Raw genomic sequence first — 17,560 nt, forward strand, 5'->3', positions numbered from 1 at the left:
TGTTATAAACATTGGGGGGTACATGTGCCCCTATGAATCAGCACTCCTGTATCCTTTGGATAAATTCTTAGTAGTGCTATTGCTGGGTCGTAGGTTAGTTCTATTTTTAATTTTTTGAGGAATCTCCCCACTGTTTTCCAGGGTGGCTGCACCAGTTGGTTTCCCACCAACAGTGCAAGAGGGTTTCCATTTCTTCACATCCTCACCAACACCTGTCACTTCTTGAGTTGTTAATTTTAGCCACTCTTACTGGTGAGGTGATATCTCAATGTGGTTTTGATTTGTATTTCCCTGATGATGAGTGATGTTGAGCATCTTTTCATGTGTCTGTTGGCCATCTGGATGTCTTCTTTGGAGAAGTGTCTATCAATGTCTTCTGCCCATTTCTTCAATGAATTATTTGCTTTTCAGGTGTTAAGTTTGGTAAGTTCTTTATAGATTTAGGATACTAACCTTTTATTCGATATGTCATTTTCAAATATCTTCTCCCATTCCATTAGTTGCCTGTTTTACTTTTGCTGTTTCCTTTGATGTGTAGAAGTTTTTATCTTGATAAGGTCCCAAAATTTCATTTTTTCCTTTATTTCTCTGCCTTTGGAGAAGTGTTGAGTAAGAAGTTACTGCAGCTGAGGGGTGCCTGAGTGGCTCAGTCAGTTAAGGGTCCAACTTCGGCTCAGGTCATGATCTCACAGTTCGTGAGTTTGAGCCCTGCGTTGGGCTCTGTGTTGACAGCTCAGAACCTGGAGTCTGCTTCAGATTTTGTGTCTCCCTCTCTCTCTGCCCCTCCCATGCTCACGCTGTCTCTCTCTCTCTCTCTTTCAAAAATAAATAAAAGCATTCAAAAATTAAAAAAAAAAAAAGGAGTTACTGCAGCTGAGGTCAAAGAGGTTGTTGTCTGCTATCTTCTCTAGGATTTTGATGGTTTCCTGTCTCACATTTAGGTCTTTCATCCATTTTGAGTTTATTTTTGTGTGTGGTTTAAGAAAGTGGTTCGGTTTCATTCTTCTGCATTTTGCTATCCAGTTCTCCCATTACTATTTGCTAAAGAGACTGTCTTTTTTCCATTTGATACTCCTTCTTGCTATGTCAGAGGTAATTGGCCATACATTTGTGAGTCAATTTCTGGGTTCTGTATTCTGTTCCATTGTTCTATGTGTCTGTTTTTGTGCCAATACCATACTGTGTTGATGATTACGGCTTTGTAGCACAGGCTAAAGTCCAGAATTGTGATGCCTTCAGCTTTGTTTTTCTTTTTCAACATTACTTTGGCTATTTGGGGTCTTTTTGTGGTTCCATACAAATTTTAGGATTGTTTATTCTAGCTCTGAGAAGAATGCTGGTACTATTGATTGGGATTGTATTGAATATGTAGACTGCTTTGGGTAGTACTGACATTTTAACTATTTTTGTTTTTCTAATCCATGAGCATAGAATGTTTTTCCATTTCTTTGTGTTTTCTTCAATTTCCTTTATAAGTTTTCTATAGTTTTCAGCACACAGATCTTTTACCTCTTTGGTTAGGTTTATTCCTAGATATTTTATGGTGCTTGGTGCAATTGTAAATGGGATTGATGTCTTGATATCTCTTTCTGTTCCTTCATTATTGGTGTATAGAAATGTAACTGTTTTCTGTACATTGTTTTAATATCTTGCAACTTTGCTGATTTCACATATCAGTTTTAACAGTTTTTTAGGGGAGTCTTTTGGGTTTTCCATGTAGAGTATCATGTCATCTGTGAAAAGTTTGACTTCATCTTTGCCAATTTGGATGCCTTTTATCTTATTTTGTTGTCTGACTTCCAACACTATGTTAAACAACAGCGATGAGAGTGAATATCCCTCATGTTCCTGATTTCAGGGGGAAAGCTCTCAGTTTTTCCCCACTGAGGATGATATATGGGCTTTCATATATGGCTTTTATGATGTTAAGGTATGATCCTTCTATCCAGACTTTCTTGAGGGTTTTATTAAGAAAGGATGCTGAATTTTGTCAAATGCTTTTTCTGCATCTCTTGACAGAATCACATGGTTCTTATCCTTTCTTCTATTCATGTAGTTTATCACATTGATTAATTTGTAGCTATTGAAGCAGCCCTGAAATCCAGGAATAAATCCTATTTGATCATGGTGAGTAATTCTTTTAATATACTGTTGAATTTGACTAGCTAGTATCTTGTTGAGAATTTTTGTATCCATGTTCATCAGGGATATTGACCTGTAATTCTCCTTTTTAGTGGGGTCTTTGTCTGGTTTGGGAATCCAGGTAATGCTGGCTTCATAGAATGAGTCTGGAAGCTTTCCTTCTATTTCTATTTTTTTGGAACAGCTTGAAATGAATAGGTATTAACTCTGCTTTAAATGTCTGATAGAATTCCCCTGTGTAACCTTCTGTCTCAGGACTCTTATTGTTGGGAGATTTTTGATAACTGATTCAATTTCTCCACTGTTTATGCATCTGCTCAAATTTTCTATTTCTTCCTGTTTGAGTTTTGGTAGTGTGTAGGTGTCTGGAAATTTGCCCATTTCTTCCAGGTTGTCTATATAATTGTTGGCATATAATTGTTCATAGTATTCTCTAATAACTGTTTTATTTCTATTGTGTTGATTGTGATCTCTCCTCTTTCATTCGTGATTTTATCTATTTGGGTTCTCTCTCTTTTCTTTTTGAGAAGTCTGGCTAGGGGTCTATCAATTTTGTTTATTCTTTCAAAAAACCAACTCTTAGATTCATTGATTTGTTCTACTATTTTTTTTACTCTATATTGTTTATTTCTGCTCTAATCTTTATTATTTATTTTCTGCTGGCTTTGGGGTTTTTTTGTTTCTCTGCTTCTAGTTCCTTTAGGTGTGAGGTTAGGTTCCGTATTTGGGATTTTTCTTGCTTCTTGAGGTAGGCCTGGATTACAATGTATTTTCCTCCTAGGACTGTCTTTGTTGCATTCCAAAGGGTTTGGACTGTCATGTTTTCATTTTCATTTCCTTCTATATATTTTTAAATTTCTTCTTTAATTGCCTGGTTTCCCCATTCATTCTTTAGTAGGGTGTTCTTTAACCTCCATGCATTTGTAAGCTTTCCAAATGTTTTTCTTGTGGTTAATTTCAAGTTTCATAGCATTGTGATGTGAAAATATGCACGATATGATATCAATCCTTTTATATTTGTTGAGGGCTGTTTTATGATGTAGTATGTGATCTATTTTGGAGAATGTTCTTGTGCACTCGAGAAGAATGTGTATTCTGTTGCTTTTGGATGAAAAGTTCTGAATATATATGTCAAGTCCATCTGGTCCAGTGTATCATTCAAAGCCATTGTTTGTTTATTGATTTTTGCCTAGTTGATCTGTCTATTGTTGTAAGTGGAGCATTAAAGTCACCTACAATTACCATATTATTATCAATATGTTTGCTTATGTGTGTTATTAATTGATTTATATATTTGGGTGTTTCAAGTTGGGGCATAAACATTTATAACTATTAACTCCTCTTGATGAATAGACCCCTTAATTAATTTCTTATCCATTGTGATACCCTATGTCTTTTGTTTGGGGCATTTAGTCCATTTACATTCAGAGTGATTATTCAAAGATATGGATTTAATGTCATTGTGGTATCTGTAGGTTTCATGTTTGTGGTAGTGTCTCTGGTCCTTTGCAGTCTTTGTTGCTTTCCACTCACAGAGTCCCCCTTAGAATCTCTTGCAAGGCTTGTTTAGTGGTCACTAATTGCTTTAGTTTTTATTTGTCTGGGAAAGCCTTTATTTCTCCTTCTATTCTTAGTGACAGACTTGCTGGATAAAGGATTCTTAGCTGAATATTTTTCCTATTCAGCACATTGAATATATCCTTCCACTTCCTTCTGGCCTGCCAAGTTTCAGTGGACAATTCTGCTGCTACTCTTATGTATCTACCCTTGAAGGCTAAGACCTGTTTTTCCCTAGCTGCTTTCAGAATTCTCTTTTGTACTTTGCCAGTTTCACTAGGATATGTCCTGATGTTGACCTGCTCTCGTTGATTCTGAAGGGGGTTCTTTGTGACTCCGGGACTTGGATGTCTGCTTCCTTCCCCAGTTTAGGGAACTTCTCAATTCAAATAAACCTTCTACCCCTTTTGCTGTCTCTTCGTCTTCTTCTGGAACTCCTATGCTATGGATATTATTACATTTCATTGAATCACTTAGGCCTCTAATTCTTCCCTCATGGTCTAGTATTTTCTTATCTCTCTTTTTCTCAACTTCATCATTCTCCATAATTTTATCTTCTATTTCACTTATTCTCCCCTCTGCTTCCTCCTTTCTTGCTGTCACAACATCTAGTTTATTTTGCATCTCATTTACAACATTTCTTAATTTGTCATGATTATTTCTTAGGTCCTTGATCTTTGCAAGAAAAGAGTCTCTGCTGTCTTCTATGGTTTTTTTCAAGCCAAGCTATTAGTCTTATGACTGTTATTCTAAATTCTTGTTCTGGTATATTGTTTATATCTTTTTTGAGCAATTCTCTGGCTGTCATTTCTTTCTGGAACTTCTTTTGAGGAGAACTCTTCTATTTTGTCATATTGGCTAATTTTATGTCTTTTTATGCTTTTTACCAGTTTGTTATTTGTCCTGCACCTGTGAGTACTACTATATTAAAAAAGAGGCCATACACTGGTCAGAGTCTGGCATGTCAGGCAGTGTTTTTGGAGTGTGTTGCATGTTCTCTGTTGATGTGTCTCTGGTTGCTCATAGTGGTGGTTTAGACCTTCCATCAGGTGTGCTTTGATTTGTTTGTTGAAGTAACCCTGGAAAAAATTAAAAAGGGGGGTGCTGGAAGAAAGCTTATAATGTGCAAAGAGAGAAAAAACAGTGGTAGAGGGGAAAAAACAGGCAGAGAATCAAAGAAATTATAAGGTTTAATCCAGAGAGAGAGAGAGAGAGAGAGAGAGAGGAAAATAAGGAAGAAGGAGATACACACAGAAGAGGTGTAAAAACAGTAGAGTGGAAATGCCTGATTGAATAAACCAACAACCAGAAAAGAGAAAGAAAGAAGAAAAGATAAAAGGAAAAAAAATATATATGTGTGTATACACACACACACACACACACACACACACACATATATATATATATATATATATATATATATATATATATATATATAATAAGAATTGACCAAAAATCAAATCAGAAAATGCAAAACCACCAGACAGTTATCTGTTGGTGCATTGGAACTAGTGGCTTTGTTGGTTTGGAAGAGGGGCCATCTTGTTCATTAGTGTTAATCTCACTCTGGTAGATAAGCACTTAACAGGCATGAAGGGGCAGGGTTTCATGTAAGCAGTTCCACCTCCACCATTCCAATGTCCTTTCCCTGGAGCGCCACTGTGTTGGTGCTGGGGAGAAAAATGGTGACACCCCACTCTTTCCTCCTTGGACCAGTTGTCCCAAACCACAATGTTCAGGCAGTCCTCACAGCACTGTGTGGACAAGTACAGGCCAGTATGCCCCACTCCACAGTCTTCGACACCTTCCAGGGGCTTGGCTAGGATTAAAATCCCAATGTCTTAAAGGATCCCACTCCCCAAGGCCCTGGGTTCTGGGGTAGTACCACTCTGCCCAATTGACAAAGGGCCTCTGGCTGGCGCCTGCAGGGTCTTTTGTCTTTGGAGTGTCAATATGCCCTCTTTCCACAGCACTATGGGGAGGGGACTTCTTTCTACCAATGCACCTCTGAGCTTGCTAAGGAGGCTCCCCCTCCCCTCCAGACATGTGCACCAGCAGCAGCACAAGCACATGCATAGGAAAGCTGCCCCAGTCCAGAGAAAGTCCCACAACCCTGGATCATCACTCCCAAGGCTGTTTGCAAAGTAGAAACTGGCTCTCTCCGTTTTTTCCATTCCCAGATCTGTGGTCCAGAGAGATTTTTCTCTTGTCCAAATACAATCCCACACTTCCACAGCCTCTCTTTCTTTTCCTTTTGTCTCTCCACAGAAGTGGATCCCTCCCCTCTGTGCCTGTACCACGGTTTTATCTCTCCCAATTCACAATCATGCATCTATGGACAGCCAAGCTGTCTCTGTGGGCCGCTGGAGATGTTTTTGTCACTCTGTAGCCCAGATTCCTGGAATTCCAAGTGCTCTGACCTCAATACTGCTGAGTTTGAGGGACAAGGGAAATTCTCTAGGTTGACTTTCTAATGTTGGTGACCGATTTTTGTTTCCCTATCTTCACACTGAGCAATTTCCAGGATGTGGAGCTCAGTCTTCTTTCTAGCCTTTCTTCACTTGAGGAAGTCTTCATTCTAAAGATTTCAATACTCAGTTCCATGTAAATTGAGCCTATTTTTGTTTATACAGATCTTACCTCTTACTAATGGGAAAGACCCTTGAATCATAGACTGTACGATTTTCCCTTATTCTACATATCTAATACAATTTTATTAGCACTGCTACCATTATTAATAGCAATGCTTACTGACTACTGCATATGCCAAGTGTTGTGCAAAGTACTTTTTTATATTCATCTAAATTAACGTTCACAAAAATTCTCTGAGATGCCTATTGTTATTTTCATTTCACAGATAAATATGTGAGTTCCAGGATGCTAAGTATTTTTCCAAAGTCTATATGACCCTAAAGAACAGATATAACCTATTACTATTACCTATTACTATTACTATTCAGTCTCATTATAAGTCATACACTACACAGGGTATTACTGTATTTACAAATAGTTCCTGTGTAAGTAAATTGTTTTTTTTTTCTTTTTTAAAATTGTTTTCAAGTTTATTTTACCTATTTTTGTGAGAGAGAGAGAGCGAGAGAGAGTGAGTGAGCACATGGGTGGGATAAAGAAAGAGAGAGAATCCTAAGCAGGCTCCACACTGACAGCGTGGAGGCTGATGTGGGGCTTGAACCCATTAACTGTGATATCATGACCTGAGCGTAAATCAAAAGTCAGATGCTTGACTGACTGAGCCACCCAGGCACCCCAATTCTTTTTTTCTTAATAACTAATTCAAGATTCAATATGTAAGTTAACCGTGGAGATCAAGGATCCTGAGAGAAAGCAATTCAGAATTTGAAACTGAAATGTGAGATGATAGATCATTCCCTTGTTAAACTTGTACAGTTTCTTAACCCATTATCTGAGTGCATCCCTTTCCAACTTGTGAAGCATGTTTCCATTACCCCATTCTGTTCTTTCTTGTTTTCCTCAGCTAATGGAGGCTGGATAATGGATGTGGGGTTGGGCATAAAGGATTTTGTTGATGAGTGAACAACACAGCCACAGATCTGCAGACCATGTAGAACAGTGGGCTCAGTATTGTTGTTAATATGAATCCATTCCAGGGAAAATTTTCTGTCTTTGGCTATGCAGCTCTCCATTAACCTCCTTTCTTTACTTCTTATGGCTTCAGGTTGCCTTTCTCTTTCTTTTTCCACCTCTGTTGCTACTTCTTACTAAGATGTCTCTCCTGAATAATGTGGTCTCAGTTATTTGTGGCTCTGTTGAAGCTTTTCTTTTAGACAGGTTTCCTTTCCTGTTAGCAACAAAGAACAACATAAGTTTATTTGAAAAAAAAAGAAAGAACGAAAAGAAAAGATACGGCTAAATTTCTCCTGTAGGAGTGAAGTAGTCCTGAGTCCCTGGCCACTGTGGTCTAGTTGTTGAGAGCATGAACTCTGAGTAAAGACCTGGATTTTAGTCCCAGTTCTTTTTTGTTACTTGGTCAGCTGGTTTAACCTTTCAGAGGCTCAAATCCCTCATGTCTAAAATGAGAAAGCTGTAAAATTCAGCTGTATTTCATAGCATGGTCTACAATTAATGTCTTCTTTGTTTTGTAGGAGTGAGCAAAAAGGGAAAGGGGAAAAGGGAGCCCTGACATTAAGTGAACGGCTGTTGATGACGACTCAGCCAGCTGGGGGGCGCTATCAGGAACCTGTACAGGGTGGGTAAGTACTTCCCCTTGCTGTCAATAAATATATGCAGTTTGACTGATTTCAAGTTTATTAGCCACAGATAATTATTGCATTTTAAAGCATAAAGTATATTAAAACTGTCATTAACCTTGTCAAATTGCTAAATTTGAAAAATGTTAGTACAATTTTCACTTCAAATATCAGGTTATTTCCTTGATCCTTCCCCACATTCTTTCTCTTCATTGCTGGTTGCTGAACTGCATATTACCTTTTTAATTCTGTACCTTTGTTTCCTAGCATACCCTCATTTGCATTTCTAAAATCAGATGTTCCTTTCATATAAAACAGTATCCTAATTAAAATATTAAAAGATGCTTTTTGAATGAAGAGAATTTACATTGCCATAAAAAAATTCTGAGTGATGCAGGATGTTTCCTTTTTATATTTCAATGACACTTTCTTTCTGAATTATTTTGAGTTATGGAGTTAACCCTATCAGCCTTAAGGAGGGATTAAAAGTGTGGAAGAGGAATAGGCTGCAAAAAGAACTATGGTAAAAAAAGGAAAATGTTGAATTTCTAGTCGACTTTGGGGGAAAAAAAATTGATGTACTTATTCTCTAATTGACTCCAGCCAAGGGATCTTATTTTCTTGACTGGTTGATTGATCGATTCATTTGGTCTTCACATGCAGATTCGAGCTAATCACATTTTTTTTTTTTTTATTAGTTCATGGCTTATTGTTCTCCTCAGTCTGAGGAAATCATACTTTTGTTTCATTTTGCTTTTCCTTCTTTCCCTGATGTCCATTCTCATCCTACTCAAAAACTTGCTTATATGTATGAAGCAAACCCTTAAAAGTTTCCTTTAAATATCTATCTACATGTTTATATGTATTTTAAATTAACTAAATGATGCATTATTCTGTTTACCACTCTCCTAACTCAACAGTATGATTTTGAGGCCTGAATATTATTGCTGAATGCACCTTTAGCAACTTTCTGCTCATTGTTATCATCATTACTTTATGGGTAGACATCCGAGTTATCCTCAACTTCCTTCGCCCACCTCCAACCCATGATCAATATCTAGCAGAACCCTGTGTGAACATCAGAGTTCAAGCACTCTGAATTCCAGTGTCTACACACGTTTAAGGTTCCTAAAACCTTCACTATAGCTTCACAAAATGGCTGGAACTGTTTGGTTGCTCTAGAATTCTTATGTTCCCCTCTTCTGCAGAAGCGTGTACTGTCATTCTCCTCTTTAATTTTTGTATTCTGATGGGAGTAAGTGATAACACATCAATTTATTTCCCTGTTCCAAGCACAGTTCCAGAGGAGACTGCACAGTTGGCATCTGGACTCTACCACCACAAACTGCATGACTTCGAGCAAGTTTCTTAATCTCTTTGTCCTTCAGATCTTCATTGGTGAAGGAGAAACATGGCACAGAACTCTTATTGGTGCTGTGAAAATTATGTTCACACAGATAAATAAAAGCACTCAAAACCATGACTGGCTCATTATAAACCCTATTTAAATGTCACTATCATTATCAGTTTATTTATCAAAATGTAAACTCCATGAGGGTACATTTCTCTTTATTTACCATTTTAAGCCCAGTGCCTAGAATAGTGTTTTTTAATGGTGAAGTACATTGGTGATGCTGAATCTTTATTACATTCCTGAAAAACACTGAACATAACTATAGTATACCATTTTTAATATATTAAGAAATTCAGTTTTCTTTCTTTTTTTTCTGTATTACAGTCGCATAAATCTAGAAAATAATACACTAAAGGCTATATGGCAAAAAAATGAAAAACATAAATTAAATCCTCCATCCCATGCTCTCTTGGAAATCTGCCCCTCCCTGCCTGAGGGCACTTGGTCACAACCCTCCCCCAACAATTTTCACAGCCTTTATTCTAGTTTTTTCAGAGCTCATTTTCTAATTCTATAGCATTCTTTTGCTGAACTGTGGAGGGTCTCAGAAGCCTCAGTCAGTTTTCCCCTTTCTTTATTAACTGAATCAACTTTGCAGATGATCAAATGCTGAGAGGAATTACCAATTCATTCTATGAAAGAATTACAATTCAAAAAACATGTTGACTCAGATGAAATGGTCAAAATTCAACTTAGCATAAACTCAAATGTAAAGTATTACATTGGCAATCGACATTTCTATTGTCAAGCAATGGAATATGCAAGGATTAAAGGTACTTTGTATTAAATTATTGGGAGTAGTTGATCAACGTGTCTAGTATGAGATAATGCAATGTGGTTTCTGAAAAAATCTTTGGGGGATATCTGCTTCTGGTAGACTAGATATTTTGATAGGACCTCCTACATCAGAAAACTACTTTCAAAATAAATGTCTTTTGATGATGACATGAAAGTATAAGAGAGGTCTCCATGGATCTTGCAAATTCAAATTCTTCTTTCTTCTTCTCCTTCTTATAATTACCATCTGAGATCTTGTGTCTGAGTTGAAACAGAGTAGTGAGACATGAAGAAAAGGAGTTGTCCTGGGAACAGATTCCAAAAGCAGTTCTGCATTCGAGCACTGATCCTCAGGCCAGAACAAGGGTTTTGAGCTGAGGTTGAAACATCTATTACTGATCTGGACCTTTAAATGGGATTGGATACTTCCACATCAGAGGCAACTTTTGTCTTCTAGACTGTATAAGTCTTGTCTAGAAGAAAGTATTGCCAGTTAGGTTCATAAGACTCTTAAAATTGAGATTAATAAAGAGCTTATAGAGATGACCAAGCATATAAGAAGGGAAGTCACCACAAGTACATCTCATCAGAGACAACTAACATGGTTTTATATCCCCCCATTCACATCCCAGGCTGTAGATATTGGGACTTTCAGATACAGGCTATAGAATACTTGTGAATAAAATGGTTTTTTTTAAATAGATGAAGTAAAACATATGAATATGTGACAAGTGACTATTAAGGATGACTAGCATATTGAAAAAGAAACAAATAGAAGTTCCAGAAATAAAAATATGATTACTAGAAGCAAAAACTTGATACACAGATTTACAGGGAACCTATATACCTGAATAGATAATAGCTTATATAGATATATATCTATATATCTATATCTACCTATATCTATATGTAAAGATCTATCTCTATCTATATATCTATATATGTTTATATATCAATATATTTATCTATAGATATATCTATCTTAAGGAAATATACAAACAGAATAGCTTATGAAAACTATCAGAGAGAAATTAGAAAAAGATCACAATAAGAATATCTAATCAATCTTTCAGAAAGAAAGAATAGGGAGAGAGTAGAAGAGAGGCAATATTTTTAGAAATAATGACTAGGAATTTTTAGAACCGATAAAACACATAATGCACAGACTTAAAAAAGGTTGGGAAAGAAATTTGTTCACAAGATTGTGGTATGAGTAAAGTAAGTTCTGGGAACTTTGCAGTGTGAAATAGACAAAGAAAATGGCAAAGACTATTCAAGAAAGAAATGATAATTTTATTCAATAATAAAGAAAATTTACTGGCAATTGGCACTATCTGTACATTTAAGAAAATAACTCTCCATCCGAAACTTTTTGAGGAGACTGCCTATGACATTTTTTGGTGAAAAGTATGATCAGTAGGTTTCTGGAACTCTGGCACTGTAAGATTGTGTAATTGAAGAAAGTTATAGGATGTGAGCAAGATGGCAGAGTAGGAGGCTCTGGACTCTTCCTCGTTCTACATATGTACCAAATAAACAACTTCGTATAGATCAGTTGCCTCTGAGGGAAGTCAAGAAATTGTTCAAGGCACCTCTAAACACCAGGTGACTGAGAAAATACATCAAATTGAGTAGGAAAAGCTGAGACACAGTCACATCATAAACCCCACTCCTGGCACAACACCTTACAATCATCCCCAACTCTCAGGGTCTCCCTGGGAAGAGAAGGGTTTGCCTCACATATCTAGTGTTGCAGATTTTATAACTGCCACCTGAGGGACTGAGTCCCAAATCACCAAGATGTGAGCCAATGGGGCTTAACATTTGAAATACTCCCAGGATAACAGAAAACATAGAGGCAGTTTTAAAAGGATGAGGAAGCACTTCCCATAGCTATCCCCCTTGGGTTAGCACACAGGGAATAGACAAAAATGATAAGCTCCCAGTTTCTCCATGGAAGAGGTTTGCACACTTTTCCAGCTGTAGCCTGAGGTTTAACTTCCAATTTCCTTGCATCTGAGAGCTGATGGGATTCTGGGAGACCAAATCAGTTTGTAGGCACTTACCATGCCTTCCCCACTGCTGGCCAGCTCCAGAGATAAACCTAAGTCTCTGACTTCTTCCTGCAAGGAGACTGTTCGCACATCTAGCACCCTAACTTTTATGGCTGCCACCCAAGGGGCTGACTTCCCAATCATCCAGTTTGTAAAGTCAATAGAATGACTGACTTGTGAGTATCCCAAGACCACTGAAAATGAAAAGACTGTTTTGATTACTTTGCTATCCCTCTGAGCTCAGTACAGAGGGAACAGGCAAAAATGCTCTGCCCCAAGATTCTCTTTAGAAGGGGTTTGACTCTATACTTTCCCAGCTGCTACCAAGGGAATTTGGGTTTTAATTAGCCTATATCTGGAAACTGATGGAGCAGGTAAAGGACTTCTTTAAAAAATATATAAAGAGCTCTTAAAAATGAACTATAAGAAAAAAACCTGCTTAAAAAATTAGCAAAAAGTTTGAATAGACATCTCACCAAAGAAGGTATACCGATGGCAAATAAGTATATAAAGTGGTGCTCAATACCATATGTCATCAAGGAAATTTAAACAGTAATGACATATCACTACATATCTATTAGAATGACAAAGATCCAAACAATTGACAATACCAAATGCGGATGAGAAGGTGGAGCAACAAGAACTCTGCCTCATTGCTGGTGGAATTGCAAAAATGTTATAGCCATTTTGGTAGAGTGTGGTAATTTCTTACAAAGATAAACATAGTCTTACTATATGATGCAACAATCTCATTCCTAGATATTTTTCCAATGGCTTTGAAAACTCCTATCCACACATGGACATGCAAATGAATGCTTAGAGCAATTTTATACGTAATTGCCAAAAATTAGAAGCAAACAAGATATCCTACATCAGGTTGAGAGGAAAAGCAAATTGTATATATCCACACAGTGGGATATCATTCAGCAATAAAAGAAGAGATGAGCTATCAAGCCACAACAAGGCATGAAAGAATGTTAAAAGCATATTAATAACTTAATAAAAGCAGTCTGAAAAGACCACATACTGTATGATTATAGTTACATGGCATTCTGGTAAGATAAAACTTAGAGTAAAAAGATCGGTTGCTGGTACGGTTGTGGGGAGAGATAGTTTACGATTAAGAAGTGAAACACAGGTGATTTTTAGGGTACTGAAACTATTTTGTATGACATTCTAATGGTGGATACATGACATGTGTTTATCAAACACAAGGAACTGTACAACATCAAGAGTAAACCTTAGTGTAAACTATGAACTGTAGTTAATAATAATGTGTCGATATCAGTTCATTAATTGTAACAAATATACCACACCAATGCAGGATGTTAATAATAGGGAAACTGTGGTTGGTAGAAGGGGTATATGGGAGCTCTCTGTGTTATCTACTCTATTTTCTTTTTATAAATCTAAAACTGTACTAAAAAGTCTGTTAACTAAAAAATGCATTATGCCATATAAAAATGATAAATTTCACCTAATTGTGACCTATGAAAACAGCATTTTCATATGGTTCACATTTATAATATCCACACAAAATATTTGTGTTAGGTACTGGTTTAATATTTGAATTTAGAGGTAAAGCTCTAAAGTATTGTTGAATTTGATTTGCTCAAATCAATACTCAAAAATTAGAAATAATTTTATGATCTGTGTTATCTAATTACATACATATGTATCACACGGCTTCCAGATATTCATTAAAATGAATGTGGCATATACACAACCTTAAAGAAGCATTAGGATTAGACACAAGATCTTCTAAAATTAATAAAATACAGATATTTATCTTGTTAATTGTTTTGGTAATGTAAAAATCCAATTAATTTTTACTATAATGATGACTCTTATTTTACTGGATGCGTTTGACTTCTCTATGATGATGAGGTAACAACCCAAAAGAGTGCTGAGTAAATGTGGTTCCCTCTTTTCTCACTTCTTCCCATAATTTGTTTTTGGAGTACTTTCTTCTTAACTCCAGTTTTCTAATACTGTTCTGACTTCAGGATTCACTTTAGCCATTCATTTCCTGCTTCCATTTCCTAACAAGGATGGTACAATGTAGAGAGCATCTTTCAGGTATCCATACAGGGTCACATAAAAAGGTGAAATCTTTGTATTATATAAAGGCGAGACCACAGTTCAAGTCAATTGTATGCACCACAATGAGTTCATTCATTTACCAGTCCCTGAGATGACTTCCCTGCTTTATAGGCAGATAAAGCAACATTCCTGAAGAGATAAAATAACTCATTCATTTTTTTTACCATGATTCCATGATTTTAAAACACATAAAATTGTACCGTAGTGAAGTTTTCACCTCAATATCTTTCATTGGTTTAGTAATGCCAAAGGGCACACAACTAGATTAAACATCTTTTACATAATTATATACAATGGACTAAGATAAACTCAACATCACTGTGGATGATTTTGCCAAATAAACTTAACATTAGAGTCATTATTATTTTGAAGTTAAAGAGTAAGTTTTTATCTGGCAAAAGTTTTAATGTATGTAAAAATGATACGTAAGCTTTTATGTATGTATATATGTATGTATTCCACAGTCATTAAGAACTAACTTACTCGATGTCTACTATGTAGTAGGCAAAAATTGCAGTGGGAAATAGGGATGTAGAACATTTCATAATTATACAATTCTCATTTAGAAAGTTATTGTTTCTGTTTTTCAATTTGAATTAGAAATTGATCTTTAAAACACTTAAATACATCTAGCATTTGAGGAAAGTTTCAATTTTCTAAAAAGTTAATCAAGCACATTTCCTATACTAAATATCACAAATAAAAATGAGAATAAGAGCTATTAAAGAAATTGCATTAGAAATACATACACAAAACTGGCCCATAACAATATTCTTCAGAGGAAAATGAAAAGGAGTGATGTGAATATAAGATGTTAAAAGTGTGGAAGGACAGCAGATAGACTGACAGAAGGAAACCAGCTGTGAAGAGGGACACTGGACTTCTTGACTTTGGCATCTAGGAGTTATTTTAATGTTCTCTTTTGGCTAAATCCCTTGTTGCACCCTGTCCTGCTACGTAAAATCAACATACATGTATACACACTTTACCCAGTACCTAACTTAGCTCTACTGGAAATTCTTCCTTTGTAAATTCCTATCTTTTATTCAGTTAATAAATACCTTAAGTATTTGTCTTTGTACCTAAATTAACTTTATCCCCTTATTGTTGTTTTGTTATTTCAATCTTCAATTTATTTTTCCCATTATAAAAGTTATATATACTAAGTACAATTTCAAACATACAATTTTAAAAAAGAAAACAATGCTCTCTACTTGTATGTCTTATTCCCCAACCCAATCACAATTAGGTTGCTTGACATCCCACCTATTTTTAAAATTTAATCCAAATGCATTTGAGTTTTTCCTCCTAGGAGCCTTCTTTGGGTTTTTGAATTTAGACCCATTTCTAGTCTTGAGGCACCATGTAATTCCCCCTTCTAAGACTTAAAACATTTTGCATTGAATATCTTTTTAATTGTCTTCATTAATTTACTTTCCCACCCTTGCCTCCCCACCCCACAACAAGGTTGTAGACTCTAAAAAAGAAGACTCTTTCTGTCTTACCTGTCACTGTATTCCTAACAGCTAATAAAGTACTGTGCACATAGTAGGGTTGATAAATACTCATTCCATGTATGAGTAATGATCATAAAAGTGTGTATCCTCCTTTTGCAATTAACATAATAGCATAAGTATTTCTCTGTATTACAGTATTTACTTTTAAGTATTTTTATGTGGTTCACCATCTGTTCACTGCATAAAAATCAATTTCAAGATTGTTGGACTCTTTGACTTATGTTTATCACCACTATAAACCAAGGTTCTTAGCAGTGCAATCTCCCTCATCAATTCTCACTGTATCCCATTTCCTCTTCACTTCTATAAATTGCAACTAAATCTTTGTTTAAAAAAAGACTGGAGCAAAGTCCTAATTCAAAGACTAATGAGCATAGCAAAGCTAATGAGAAAAACCCCAGAACTTCTTCTGTGGTTTTGTATGCCTGTTGGCTTATTTTGTAATTTAATGACATCACAGTAAGTACAAAAGAACCATCTTCTTTCTTTAAAAAAATGTCCTCTGTTATTATAGTTAAACTTAAAATTCCTTTTCTGGACTCTAATCACCCCATTTTACATAAAAGCAGTGAACAGGATATGAAGAGATTTTCTAGTTTTAAATTTGTTAAATTTACTATTTTAATATCTTTTTTAAAATTTTTTTAAATGTTTATTTATTTTTTGAGAGACAGAGAGAGAGAGAGAGAGAGAGAGAGAGGAAGGGCCAGAGAAAGAGGAAGATACAGAATCTGAAGCAGACTCCAGGCTCTGAGCTGTCAGCACAGAGCCCGATGTGGGGCTCAAACTCACGGACTGCGAGATCATGACCTGAGCCAAAGTCAGGTGCTTAACCGACTGAGCCACCCAGGCGCCCCTACTATTTTAATATCTTGATTATATATTCATTCACTAATATAATTAATATATATTAGTTTCATTGCAGTGCAGTACAACAATCACTATGGTATTATGCAAAGTACTGAGGCCCAGTTTAGAGGTATGAGCAGCCACACAAGCTAAAATTTATTACATACTTCAAAATCAGGATTAACAAAGATATGTAAAGTATGTAAAGATAAAAGATCTTTATTTTCTTTGTGTGGGCTTTCATTTTAGGGAATGATATCTGGGAAGCTGCTGTAACAAGTAGCTGTGGTCTATGACTTAGATAAAAATTTGCTTTATAGGTAAGGGAAGATTTGTCATATTTTTTAAAATTTATTTTTATTTTTTTTAATTTAAATCCAAGTTAGTTAACATATAGTATAATAATGATTTCAGGAATAGAATTTAATGATTCATCACTTACATATAACACCCAGTGCTCATCCCAACAAGTGTCCTCCTTAATGCCCATCACCCATTTAGTCAATCCCCCCACCCAACACACCTCCAGCAATCCTGTTTGTTCTCTGTATGTAAGAGTCTTTTATGGTTTGTCTCCTTTTCTGTTTTTATCTCATTTTTTCTTCCTTTCTCCTATGTTCATCTGTTTTGTTTCTTAAATTCCATGTATGAGTGAAATCATAAGATATTTGTCTTTCTCTGACTTATTTTGCTTACCATAATACACTCTAGTTCTATCCACATCATTGTAAATAGCAAGATTTCATTCTTTTTGATGACCAAGTAATATTCCGTTGTATGTATATATGTGGTATATATATACATACACCACATCTAAATGCATTCATCAGTCAATGGACATTTGGTCTCTTTCTATAATTTAACTATTGTTGATAGCACTGTTATAAACATTGGGGTGCATATGCCCCTTTGAATAAG

The sequence above is a fragment of the Panthera onca genome, chromosome B1, assembly GCF_046562875.1.
Source record: "Panthera onca isolate mPanOnc1 chromosome B1, mPanOnc1 haplotype 2, whole genome shotgun sequence".
NCBI classification, from domain to species: domain Eukaryota; kingdom Metazoa; phylum Chordata; class Mammalia; order Carnivora; family Felidae; genus Panthera; species Panthera onca.